This window comes from Schistocerca piceifrons, chromosome 2 (genome assembly GCF_021461385.2).
Source record: "Schistocerca piceifrons isolate TAMUIC-IGC-003096 chromosome 2, iqSchPice1.1, whole genome shotgun sequence".
Classification (NCBI taxonomy): Eukaryota; Metazoa; Arthropoda; class Insecta; order Orthoptera; family Acrididae; genus Schistocerca; species Schistocerca piceifrons.
In genome coordinates, this window is record NC_060139.1 from 504,946,068 (window position 1) to 504,960,643 (window position 14,576).

A 14,576-nucleotide genomic window follows, 5' to 3' on the forward strand; every position below is an offset into this window, starting at 1 on the left:
CTACAGTGTGAGATGAGTGCCATCTTGTCTCTTTGGCTGCAATGGACAGAATAGCTTCATTCACAGTATTTGCACAATTTACTCCTACATCTACATCTATACTCTTAAAACCAGTGTGAGATGCATAGCCGAGGGTATGCATCAATGTACCAGTTACTAGGGTTTCATTAACATATGGAGTGTGGGAGGAATGATTGTTTGAATGTCTCTCTGCACGCAGTAATTATTCTAATTTTATCTTATGCAGTAATTACTCTAATCTTATCTTCAAGCTCCCTATATAAGCCATATGAAGAGGTTGCAGTATATCCCTAGAGAAATCATTTAAAGCCAGTTCTTGAAAGTTTTTTTATTGACTTTCTCAGGATACTTTACATCCATCTTCAAGAGTCTCCCATTTCAGTTCCTTCAGTATTTCTGTGACACTCTCCCATGGATTAAACAAACCTGTGACCATTCGTGCTGCCCTTCTCTGTATAAGTTCAATATCCCCCATTAGTCCTATAGAGTAAAGTCCCACACATATCAGAAATATTATAGAATTGGTCACTTGAGTGATCTGTAGGCAGTCTCCTCTGTAGACTGATTGCACTTCCCCAGTATTCTGCCAATAAACCAAAATCTACCACCTGCTTTACTTACAACTGAACAAAGTGTCACACCAATGTATTTGTATGAGTTGGCTGATCCCAATAGTGACTCATAGAAGAAGGTGTAATTAGATGAATGACGAACACTACTCATTAATGAAGGTTCACTCAGCACTTGCACACACAAAAGAGCAGAGCAAACTGCCTCCGGCCAGAACACATACTGTATCAATACAGTTACAGAACATTGCAGTAGAATGATTCTTGACATTTGTGGATACTTCTAGAATGTACTCAAACCACATATAAAAATTAAAATTTTACAGTTCAGGTAAGTTTTAAACTCACGACCCTCCATGCAACAGTCTAGTATCATAAGCACTACACTACAGTGATTGTGCTACTCAGCTTCTTCTGTGACAATATCATAATCATAGGATACTACTTTTTTTCATTTTGTGAAGTGCAAAATTTTACACTTCTGAACATTTAGAGCAAGTTTCTGATCTCTGCACCACATTGAAATCTTATTAAGATCTGCCATAATATTTATGCAGCTTTCTTCAAATAATACTTCATTACAGATAACTGCATCATTTGCAAAAAGCCTAATTTTTCTATTAATATTATCTTGAAGGTCATTACACACAACATGAAAACCAAGGGTCCCTGCACACTTCCCTGGGGCACACCCAAAGTTACTTCTACATGTGACAATCACTCTCCATCCAAGATAACATTCTGTGTCCTCCCCACCAAAAAGTCCTCAGTCCAGTCACAAATTTTACTTGATACACTGTATGATCATACTTTTGGCAATATCTGTAATTGTGGTACTGAGTCAAGCACTTTTCAGAAATCAAGAAACACTGAATCTTCCTGGTTGCCTGGATTTCATATGAATGATCTTTCCGGAATCCATGCCAGCTGGCATGGAGGAGGTCATTCTCTTCAAGATACCTCATTATGTTTGAGCTCACAATATGTTGTAAGATTCTACAACAAATTGATGTCAAAGCTGTTGGATGGAAATTTTGTGAATCACTTCTACTATCCGTCTTGTAGATGAGTGTGACCTCTGCCTTTTTTTTAAGAATTTGGCATGGCATTTTGTTTAAGGGATTTACACTAGATTATAGTTAGAAGAGAGACTAACTCAGCCACAAATTCAATGTAGAATCTGACAAGTATTCCATTGGTGCCTGGAACTTTGTTCAGTTTTAAAGGTTTCAGCAGTTTCTCAACACCACTGATGCTAATACTTATTCACCTTTTCAGTGGTACAAGGATTAAATTGGGACTATTGTCTTGTGTTTTCCTTTGTAAAGAAACATTTCAAAATGGAGTTAAGAATTTCAGCTTTTGCTTTGTTACCCTCAATTTCAGTTCCTGTCTCATTTGCTAGGGACTGAACACTAACTTTGGTGCAATTAACAGCCTTTACATATGAACAGAATTTCTTTGGGTTGTGTGACATCATTCTGCTGTGGCAGTCATTGAAGGCTTCACATATAGCTCTCTTCACAGCCAAACACGTTTCATTCAGTGTCTCTCTGTCTATAGCCCTACACTTTATTTTACACCTATTATGCAGTAATCATAACTCACTACTGCATACTGAAGACTGGTCTGATGTCTATGAAAAGCAAAATCTGAATTCGAAATTCAATATTTTTCTAGAAAAAATGGTAAAGCACTTTGATATAGCCTTCCCTCAAAAAATGGTAAATATAAGAGAGAAGACAAGAGGAAAGGGTTGAATTACTAAGGGAATCAGAACTTCTTGCCAGAAAAAAAGGGAGCTTCACAGAATCTGCAAAGAAAATAATACCACTGAGGAAATGCATACTCACTACGAAACATACACTAATATCTTACAAAAGATCATTAAACAGGCAAAAAGAATGTACAATGATTACTACATAAATATTTCTACAAATAAAGTGAAAGCTATGTGGGACATCATTAAAAAAGAAACTGGCAAAAATAAGAGACCTGAGGTGAACATTGTCTTGATACACAACAATAAAAAGATTTTACAGCCTAGAGAAACAGCAAACATATTCAACAAATACTTCACTGGGATAGCTAAAAATTTAATAAAAACTAATTTTAGTTCAACTCAGCATCAAGTGGTAAACAAGTGCAACAGTAATAAATTTTCAGTGTTTGTGGACTGAGTAAGCAGGGAGGAGACATTGAAGGCTATCAGAGAACTCAAGACAACATACTCAGCAGGAATTGATGGTATACCAAACAGAATCCTAAAACTCTGTATCCAAAATATAATTGACCCCCTTACTCACTTATGCAGCTGGTCCCTAGAGTCAGGCATCTTTCCAGATCAACTAAAAACATCAAAAGTGATCCCTATTTTCAAAGCTGGTGACAAAGATGAAGTAATAAACTATCGTTCCAACAGTTTATAAACAAAAATAGTGTGCTATCTAATACTCAACATGGCTTTAGAAGCAAGAAATCAATGGAGACAGCAATCTATGAATGCATATCTACTGTATTAAAAACAATAGATGAAAAACAACAAACAACAGGTATATTTTTGGACCTAACCAAAGCCTTTGATATGGTAAACCACAAAACCCTATTGAAGAAGCTAGAGCACTATGGAATTAGGGGGTTGGCAAATGATTTGATTCGTTCATTTCTCAGCAACCGTAAAAAAAAGTATCCATCAGACATATAGATGATGGAGCACGAATACGCACTGAATATGTATCATCAGAAAGCCCAATCACTTATGGGGTACCGCAAGGGTCAGTAATGGGACCCCTACTTTTCTTGTTATATATCAATGATTTGGATATACATATTGATTCCCACAAAGTAATACTGTTTGCTGACAACACAACAATACTGGTAAAAGCAGCAAAAAATGAAGATATACAAGAAGAAGTAAACACAGTTACAAAACATCTAAGTAATTGGACAGCAGAAAATCAGTTGATAATAAACTACAACAAAACAGTAGCCTTAAATTTCCATAACTACCAAAACGCCACATTGATATATCCAGAAATAAAAGTCAATCAACACCCTATTGCAAATGATGAAGCTACAAAATTTCTCGGCATCTGGATACAAAGAGACTTAAAATGGGACATACACATAGAACAAATTAATGCCAAGCTGAGCACGGGCTGTTATCTTCTTAGGGTTCTCAAACAATGCATAAATTAACAGGCATTATTGTGTGCCTATTATGCGTACTTCAATGCCCATCTCAAGTATGGACTCATATTCTGGGGAAATTCCCCAGCAGCTCAAGGGAGTTTCAGAATACAAAAAAGAGCCATTAGGATTATGACAGGGAGTGGTGCTCGACAGTCCTGCAAACCAATATTTAAAGCACTGAATATACTACCTCTACCGTGTATGTTTATTGTTGACACAGTAATGTACGTAAAAAAGTATATGATTGGAAATGATAATAATACTTAAAAAAAAAAGATATACATGATTATAATACTCGAATAAAATATAACTTGCATGTACCCCCAGCCAGTACCAGTTTGTATCAGAAAGGTACATGCTATCTGGGTATTAAACTCTATAATAGACTATAAAATAGTATAAAATGCTTACACAATATTAGTGCTTTTGAAAGATCTGTCAGAGAATATCTACAGTACCACTGTTTCTACTCAGTAAAGGAATACTTGGCCCAGAATAACTGTTAAGAACTAAAGCTAGTGTGATTTGTAACATGTATCATTGTAAGAACTACAACTATTGAAATTGGTAGCATTTTGAAAAATGATTATTTAAATATGTATCATTTTGAACTTAGTAATAAGTCCAATATTATCCTGTACACTGTGCTACATATGATCAAAGGACTCAATAAATAAATCAAATATATAAATCTTTGTTTCTTTAGAAATTTCTTTACAATCACTCTGTACCATGGAGATTATCTTCCATTATGAGTTGTTCTACTGCATACATATCCAGCCAGAGCATGGTCAACTATTCTTTTAAACTTGAGCCAGAGTTCCTCTACATGCTCCTGCCCTGTGCTGGAAGTTTCAGGTTCCTCACTACTGATTCTTTATCTAGTTTACTAAACATATATATTTTTCTGCTTGTTTTGGTTTTACTTTGTACTTTGTTAATCATTGTTGCCACAACCATGTCATGGTCACTGACATCAGATACAATATGGAAATCCTCAAAGACATCAGGTCTATTTGTTGCCATTTGATCCAATATATTTCCATCATAGTGGGGTTCCTATCTGTTCAGGTAATTTTCAGAGAAGGCCTTTAGTATAGTTTCACAGGATGTCTTATCACACCCACCACTAACAAAACTGTAATTTTTCCAGTTGATTGTTGTATGATTAAAGTCTCCACTAATGATTACACTATGACTGGGGAACTTTCATACAAGTTAACTGAGGTTTTCTCTAAAATTTTCATTTATATTAGGAGATGTGTTTGGTGGGTAATAGCAGCATCCAATTATCATTTTATGTGCACCCTTGATACTACATCTTGCCCAGTCCGTCTCACATGGAGCTTCAGTTTCCATCATGGTGAATTTGAGTTTCTTGTCTACTGTGAAAATTCACCACCTCCATTTCCTATATGACTATCTTTTTGATATACACTTAAATTTTCCCCAAAAATCTCAGTGTTATCAGTTTCTGGTTTCAACCACCTTCCTTTACCTAGTATTATGTGAGCTTTGCTGCTTTTTATGAGCGCTTCAAACTCTGGCACTTTGTTGCAAATGCTTCAGGAGTTTACCTCTCACCAGTGCGAGGGATTTCTTTTGATCTTACACTGATACTTATGGGTTTCCTACAGTTATCATTATCTGGATTGGATGGGGAATTGCCTAATATAAAATACCCTTGTGTGCACCCCACACACAGTCAGCTACCTGAGTAGCAGCCTTTGATGTGTATGTACACCTGACCCACTTAGGGGTACCCTACAGTTCTCAACCATAGGTGCAAGTACAAGAATTCACCGTCAAGCTTGTCACAGAACCTTCAAAGCGTCTGGTTCAATGCTTCCACTCAACTCAGAACGAAAGTACCATGATCATTTCTGGGGACAATGCTGCAAATTGCAAGCTTTGTTGAAACTCGATGTGCAAGGCTGATCTTCTCAACCTTCTCTGTCAGTTGCCAGAATGACGCAAGAATGAACTCGGAGCCCAGATGACAGGCACTACAATCTGCAGTTGGTTGCACCCTGTTCACTCAATGGCTGCCCGACTAGCCTCTTTGACACATTGAATGAGATCCTCCAGGCATACACATTGAGTACACCTTGTGTCCTTTCCTGTTCCTTGCTTCCATTTCCCTAAGGGGTACCTGTGATGACACAGGACAAAACATGTTTCCCCAAAGCAGGTGAAGTGAGTCCCACTGGCTCAGTTTCCCCTTAAACTTGTTGGATAGGGGGGTCAGTGTATCATCCTTAGTCTCCCTGGTCCCCGTCCACCCCATACAGGGTGCCTAGCTCTACCACTGGCATACCACTCAGTCAAGTGAACAGGTAATGACAGATCCTGTACTTTCTGCAGAGGAGATAGGAGCCACAGGAGAGTATAGTACTTGAGGTATCTCTGGTGAGGTATCATAGGTACACAACTCTCAGAAGCTCTTGCAACACACCAATTTGCAGCAGCTGCCAACCATTGGACAGTAATCATGGTGATTTCCAGCTGCTTACAAATGTCAACCAATTCATCCCGTGTTTGAGAACAGCATTCACTATGGGACTGCATTTTGGTTGGTGCAATGTATGACAAGGCAGTTGACAAATAATTTTAAATTAAGTCAACTGATTGTATTTTATTCTGTTGAGCTAAAAAGTTGCTAAATCCCTATAAGAATTGAAGCCAATAAACAAAATGAGATTTCTATTGAGGCAACACAAAAACTTGTGGTAAAAATTATTAGTTTCCTAAAATGTTTTGATGTTAATTACAGGTGTTAACAAACTCAAAAACAGAATTAATTTATGATAAATGCAGATAACATATAGAGCTACTCCTCTTTAATGGAAAACTAGATGTAACACAATATCTTAGTTGGAAAATCTGCTACAGTAACTAAATCACAATCATCAATTTGCTACAAATTTCTCATAGATTATGCAAAGGTCAATGGTAGCTTCTGAAAAATTTCAAAAATGCCCATTTATTTGTGATATATTCTTTGGCTGTACTGTGAACCATAAATACTGATTTGCTATTAAATAAATTATTTAGCCAAGACACTCATACTGGTTGGAGCACTGCAGTGGATCTGAATATGTCAGTAGACTGCAATGGGCATGTGAATACTGACACTAACTTTTTGAGTGGCAAAATGGCTCCTTATGTGTTCGATGCCGCCACGGTGAATGCACTTCGACAGACTGTATTTTTGAGTGTCATAGTAGACAAATAGCAAGTGTGACAGTTTTGGGCACCATTGCCTTGAACACATGATCTTGCTTCCTATGTCTTGAGGGCATTCTGAACAGCTACCATTATATCAGGAAGGTTTTACAGCCCAAAGCACTGCCCTTCCTGCAGGCTGTTTCCCACACTATATTTCAGCTGGACAACACCCAGCCACATGTGGGGAGTAATGTGCAATCCTTCTCTGAATAACGACAGATACCTCTGCTTCACTGGCCTATCTGTTCACCTGACATGTTGCCCACCAAACATGTCTGGGATACAGTTGATTGGCAACTCATTCATTCAGGTCCTCCTGCAGTCACAGTTGATGCTTTATGGGCAGCATATTCAGGCACTGTTTGATTCCATGCCACGACATCTAGTGGCTCTGATTGCAGCATGTGGTGGTGGCTACTCTGTATTGATTTTCCACAGTCACAGTGCATGTACAGTTCTGCAGTGCTAATAATTTGTGTAGTGTCATGTCCCAAATCTGTGGAACAAATTTCATTGTGATCAAGTCTCTTGGTCTTTGTGTTTCACTTTTCCAAAGTAGCAGCAGAGATAATACAAAATGTAGGCAAATCTTGTGCAGATAACAAGCTGAAAGTGTGTGTTGCTAAAGTAAATAGTATAAAAGAGGAGAGCTCCTGCAGAAATTCTTCAGTTTAAAATAGAATGTGTGAGGATTACAAGAAGGTTTTTTTTTTAATTCTTGTGGTAGCCTACTGAAAATGGATGCCTCTAGAGTTAACTGAGTGAAATCTGCTAATTTTCGAGAATAAGCTTATATTATTATCTTCATGTATTGTAATTGTAACCTCTCATTATGATGTGGAATTAATCAGATTTACGACCATAGCTCACTTGCTTCACAAAAAAGTGGTGAAATGCTGCCCATTTACATGATTCCTTAAGTTTTCTTCCTTCCTCACTCATACAGTAAGCTATCATATTTCTTACTCTCACTAACACATTAGGAAAAAAAAAAAAAAAAAAAAAAAAAAAAAAAAAAATTCTGTTATGGAGTAGAAGAAGTTGTCTAGCAGATATGATTTCAGTTTCTGTTTGCAGCTACTTTCATCATCTGTTAAATTCTTTACATCATAGGATAAGTGGTCACAAATTTTTATAGCTGAATGTCTCATTCCTTCCATTGAGTGACAGATAGTGTAAATAATTACTGCTTCAAGTATTATATTTATGACTATTTTTGCACACTGTGGGTAACTGAGAGGCTGTTCTCTTCATATCAAAGAGCTGTCTCCAGTAAATTTTCTTTATTTCAAGCTTCCATGCAACAAAAATAATTTTCCTTCAAAAATGAGTGCTTGGCTGCAAAAGGCAAAGTTTCAGCACACACTTAATCTGACAGGGAGTTTTCACATTGTTCCTTGATGTCAAGTTTCTCCATAGTAAGAACCCATAGGATACTATTGAATGAAAACAGAAATAATAAGTAAATTTTTGACATTTTCATCTAAGACTTCTTATCTGTTTAAATATACAGGAATTTTGAATTTTTGTTTACTAATTTATTCTCATACATAATTCTTAATCACATGGTTAGATCTTGTTCAGTACTGGAGTGCATTATTGTGCCATTTGCAGAGAACCTGTTTTTAATTTTCATGAAAATATTATTTCCATTTTGAAGTGTTATAGTTACTCCATTATGATTGACTGTAAAACTTGCATCATGAACAAAAATGACTATTTCTGGTTCTTGGATATATGATGAAATATCACTTATATCTAACTCAAACAATAGCAGATTGAATATCAATTCCAGTTATGCAGAGATGCTATGAATAGTATCTGAAAGTTTGTGTAATGAGAGGGATATCTATAGAAAACACACGTCGAACTGAGGTTTTCAGGTAACGTCTCCACCTAATATCACCTATTTAGATACTTACACTTACAAAATTCACACATAGGATCTCATTTAATGTATTCCTGTTAATATTCTTTTCCTGGTACGTTATATTAGCTTCAATGTTAGCTTCAATAATATGGATATTTATAAAATTGGTAGTTAAAAGATGTTTGCTGTGAACTGTCTGTACACTATTTCTGCCATTCTCCTGCTTATTTATTCTGTGGATGTGTTTGGACCATTTATCAATATACTTGCATTATCAACAAACATCACAATTTTGAAGAGTCCTCTAATGACTCTGGTATACCATTAATGTAGGCCAAAAATAGGAGTTCAAAAATGGCTCCGAGCACTATGGGACTTACAAAAATAGGAGTATACTTTGCAGGACACATGGTATCATGTATCTTGACTCTGATTTTATTGTTTATGCTTTATTGTAATTTTTTAATGTGATTCACTGTTTTCTGATGTTTAGATATGGCTCCATCCATGCAAATGGAATGTCCGTAACACCATAGAATGGAGCAGATTCATCTTAGTTTCCATGAATTCAGTTTTACATCCATGGCATCAAATGTCAATTTGATTCTCAGTCTTTTGTTGCTAAGATATTACAAAATATGACTCTCCATGCAATGATGTCATTAATACCATGACACATTAGTTTAAGACCCGTACAATCAAAGGTCTTGATAAAGTGAAAGACAATACCAAATTCAGTTTTTCTTGTTAAGTTCCACAACAACTGAATTTATGAGATTATTAATTAATTTCCTTGTAAAACCAGAATTAGTGGTCAGTACATACCTCAGGAGTTGAAATGTTTAATACTGGCAATCAACATACATGAAAGTAAAAATGGTGATACTATCCTAGACTTTGGATCAATCAGTCCTTCCTCAGGGAGGAACGAGGAATAGGTTGTAGAAGGTTGAAAGGGAAGTGTAGGTCATCCAGTGAATACATGGATGGACAAAGATGAAAGGGGAGGTGTCAGACATAATACACTGGTATGCACTATGCCAGCTTCGGTCCAGAGATGATAAGGACAGAGTGAGAGGTAAAGGAACATTAGGGAGAACAGAAATGTACAGTGCAATTAAGAACTAGGATAGCAGGAAAAAGAAAGAGAGAGAGAAAGAGAGAAGGATGGGAGGGAGGAGAACAAAGATGAAAAAAAAAAAAAAAAAAAAAAACAGTAAAGAAATTAAATGAAACATTCTAAACAAAAGATACAACAAAAAGTATAGTAAAAATGGGGCATATTAAGAAAGATTAAGTCTGGAGGGTGTTGGAAGGCAAGGATGTGTTAGAGAGTAAGTTCCCATTTCTGGAGTTCGGAGAATTTACTATGAGGGAGAAGGATCCTCGTAGCCCATTTAGAATAGCAAGTAGTCAGGTCCCTTGAGACATGCTGCAGTGCATGTTCAGCAACCGTGTGATGTGTGTTGCCATGGACAAAAGTTCTTTTATGCCCACTGAGTGCTTAATCAGTTTAATAGTAGGCATATCTCCATAAAATGCTGTGCAGTCAACGCAATTTAGTTGGTAAATAATGTGCATAATTTGGCAAGTTGCTGTGCCTTTGTGCTGGACTGGAGTACTGTTATTAGATGGGTGCATGGGATAAGTTTTACAGTGATGATGATTGCAGAGATGGGAATTTTGGGATAGGAATATTGGTTTGGGGATGTCATTAGGTTGGCTAGGATGTTATGAAGATTTGGAGGCTGACATTAAGTGGTGTCTGGAGAATACCAGGGAGACAGTATCTCAATGCAGGGCCAGAGATAAATTCTGCCAAAATTTTTACACAGACGCAAACTGTTTTCAGAAAGGATAGATTAAATAAAGTAGGTAGTGGTGTGTTTGTGTCTGTTGGTTGTAGTTTATCTTGTAGTGAAATTGAAATAGATAGTCCCTGTGAATTACTATGGGTAGAGGTTATACTCAAAGCCATACCAAAATAATAATTGGCTCCTTTTACTGACACCCCTACTCAGATGATATAATAGGTGAACGGTTCAAAGAAAACTTGAATCTCATTACAAATAAGTACCCCACTCATACAGTTATAATTGGTGGAGACTTCAATCTACCCTCAATTTGTTGGTGAAAATACATGTTCAAAGACAGTGGTAGACAGAAAACATCTTCTGAAATTGTACTTAATGCTTTCTCTCAGAATTACTTTGAACAATTAGAACATGATCTCACACAAATTGTAAATGGATGCAAAAACACACTTGACCTCTTAGCAATAAATAATCCTGACTAATAGAGAGCAACATGACAGATACAGGGATTAGTGAATATAAGGTCATTGTAGTGAGGCTCAAAACCATATCAACTAAAACCGCTAAAAATAAACGCAAAATATATCTATTTAAAACAGCAGCTAAAAATTCACTTGATGCCTTCCTAAGATAGAGTCTCCATTCCTTCCAAGCTAATTGTGTAAGTGTAGACCAGATATGGCTCAACTTCAAAGATACAGTATTGACAGCAGTAGATAGATTCATACTGCATAACTTAATAAGAGACAGGGCTGATCCACCATGGTACACAAAATACATCAGAATACTGTCGCAGAAGCAATGAAAAAAGCATGCCAAATTCAGAAGAACGCAAAATCCCCAAGACTGCCTAAGTTTCATGGAAGCCCAAAATTTAGTGCTGGTGTCAATGCAAGATGCTTTTAATAGGTTCCACAATGAAATATTGTCTCAAAATATGGTAGAAAACTCATAGAGATTCTGGTCATATGTAAAGTACATCAGTGGCAAAAACAGTCAATACTGTCACTGCGCGATAGCGATGGAAATGTTACCAATGATGGTGCCACTGAAGAGGAGTTACTAAATACAGTTTTCCATAATTCCTTCACGAAAGAAGTTAAGTAAATATTCCAGAATTCCAAACCAAAACAGCTGTTAGCATGAGTGACATAAAAGTAGATATGTTAGGTGTTGTGAAACAACTCAAATCACTTAAGAAAGGCAAGTCTTCCAGTCCAGACGGTATAACAATCAGGTTCCTTTCAGGGTACACAGACACAATAGCACCTTTCTTAGCAATCATATACAATCGCTCACATGACAAAAGGTCTGTTCCTAAGGACTGGAAAGTAGCACAGGTCACACCAATATTCAAGAAAGGAAATAGGAGTAACCCACTGAGTTACAGACCCATATCACTGACCTCAATTTGCAGTAGGATTTTGGAGCATATACTGTACTCAGACATTATGAATCACCTTGAAGAAAATGACTTATTGATACATAACCAACACAGATTCATAAAATATCGTTCTTGTGCAAGACAACTAACTCTTTATTCCCATGAAGTAATGAGTGCTGTCGACAAGGGATCTCAGATTGATTCCATATTCCTAGATTTCCAGAAGGTTGTTGATACCAATCCTCTCAAGCAACTATTAATCAAATTGCATGCATATAGAGTATTGTCTCAGTTGTATGACTGGATTCATGATTTCCTCTCAGAGAAGTCACAGTTCATAGTGATAGATGGTAAATCATCAAGTGGAACAGAAGTGGCATCTGGCATTCTGCAAGGTAGTGTCATAGGCTCTCTGCTATTCCTGATTTACATAAATGATCTAGGTGATAATCTGAGCGGCCCCCTTAGATTTTTTGCAGATGACGCTGTAATTTACCATCTAGTAGAATCATCAGAGGATCAATTCCAATTACAAAATGGTCTAGAAAGTATTTCTGTATGGTGCAAAAAGTGGCAATTGGCACTAAACAAATAAAATTTCAAGATCATCCACATGGGTACTAAAAGAAATCCGATAAATTCTGAGTATACCATAAATCACACAAATCTAAGGGCTGTCAATTTGACTAAATACCTAGCAATTACAATTATGAGCAACTTAAATTGGAAAGACCACATAGATAATATTGTAGGGAAGGCGAAACTAAGACTGCACTTTGCTGGCAGAACACTTATAAGATGCAACAAATCCACTAAAGAGACAGCCTACATTACACTTGTCCATCCTCTGCTGGAATATTGCTGCACAGTGTGGGATCCTTACCAGGTAGGATTGATGGAGGACATTGAAAAAGTGGAAAGAAGGGCTGCTCGTTTTGTGTTATTGTGCAATAGGGGTGAGAGTGTCACTGATATGATATGCAAGCTGGGGTGGCAGTCACTGAAACAAAGGTATTTTTCTCTTCTGAATGCGAAAATATTTTGTTGACACCCACTTTCATTGGGAGAAATGATCATCATAATAAAATAAGAGAAATCAGAGCTCAAACAGAAAGGTTTAAGTGTTTCTTTTTCCCACATGCCATTCAAGAGTGGAATTGTAGAGAAATAGTATGAAAATGGTTCGATGGACCCTCTGCCAGGCACTTAAGTGTGAATTGCAGAGTAACCATGCAGATGTAGATGTAGATGTAGATTTGAGTGATTCATAGCCTTGGCACAGTAAAGTATTGAGGCATTCAAGAACTAGGTGTTAGTGGGTATCAAGAGGAGTAGTTTCAAGTCTTTTGGTACTGGGAACTCAATTAGATAGTGGGTGATAGGTGGATATTGCCCAGGAGATTCGTTTGTGAGTAAGAACTGAGGGGTACCTTGTAATGTAGCAGACTAGTTTGTCACTTCATACAACCTGGTCCTTATCTTTCCAGGATATTACACTAACTAATTGCATTCTTTGTAATTAACTAGTAATGTGTTACATGGTATCAGTATAATATGACCATATTAGAGGTTGAGACTGTGCAAGTTCCTTACCAATTCTTCATTAGTATGTAGTCACAAGTTGAATAAGTTGTATTTTACTGTTACTGTTGTACAGGACGTTTCTGCATGCTAATGTTGCATGATTACATAGTCAGTAAGGAGAAGTACGATGAGCTGTATTTCACTGTTCCTGATTAACTCATTATCATATGGCAACAGTTAAAGTTTCAGAATACACTATGTCTGATTAACAACAAATTTTGTGGCTTAATAGTACTTTTATGGAAACTGGCTGTAACTTTTTCTGATTAGATATAGGATTATTTCATAATAGTTACTGTTTTCGAGATTCATTATGTTGAAGAGACAATCTTGCAAAAGTACACTGGGGTAGAAACTGTGAAATAATGAATTCTATTATACTTGTAACTATGTTCTGTGTGGCCAGTAAATCCACTGCAATCATTACTGTTCATTCTATACAAACTTGGAATTATTAGCTAAATAATTTACTAATAAAGGAATTCAATAACATTATATATAATTAGGGAATCATTTTTGTGGAAGTCTTGTAGCAGAAAAGTTACAGTGAGTTAATACAAGGCAGGCTTTTGAAATGTTACTGTGATAATGTGGCTCCTGCAAAACATATCCTGTACTATAATTAATGTTGCTTCTAATAACTATATTATGAATTAATTGTACATTGAGATTAACATAATTAACACTGTGATTAACTTAATTAAAACTTTTGTCTGTTGTGTGCCATGCTTTTTGAGATACTGTGAATGATCTGCAGTAGTTAATTTGAAGAATAAGATTGTACAACAATTCTTCTCTACAACTTTTAAATAGTTTATGTTCTTAATACATGTCATACTAATTAAGAGACACTACCAGTCATCTAGTAAAAGGGAAAAAGTAATGACTGATACTTATACTACTGAGGAGGAATT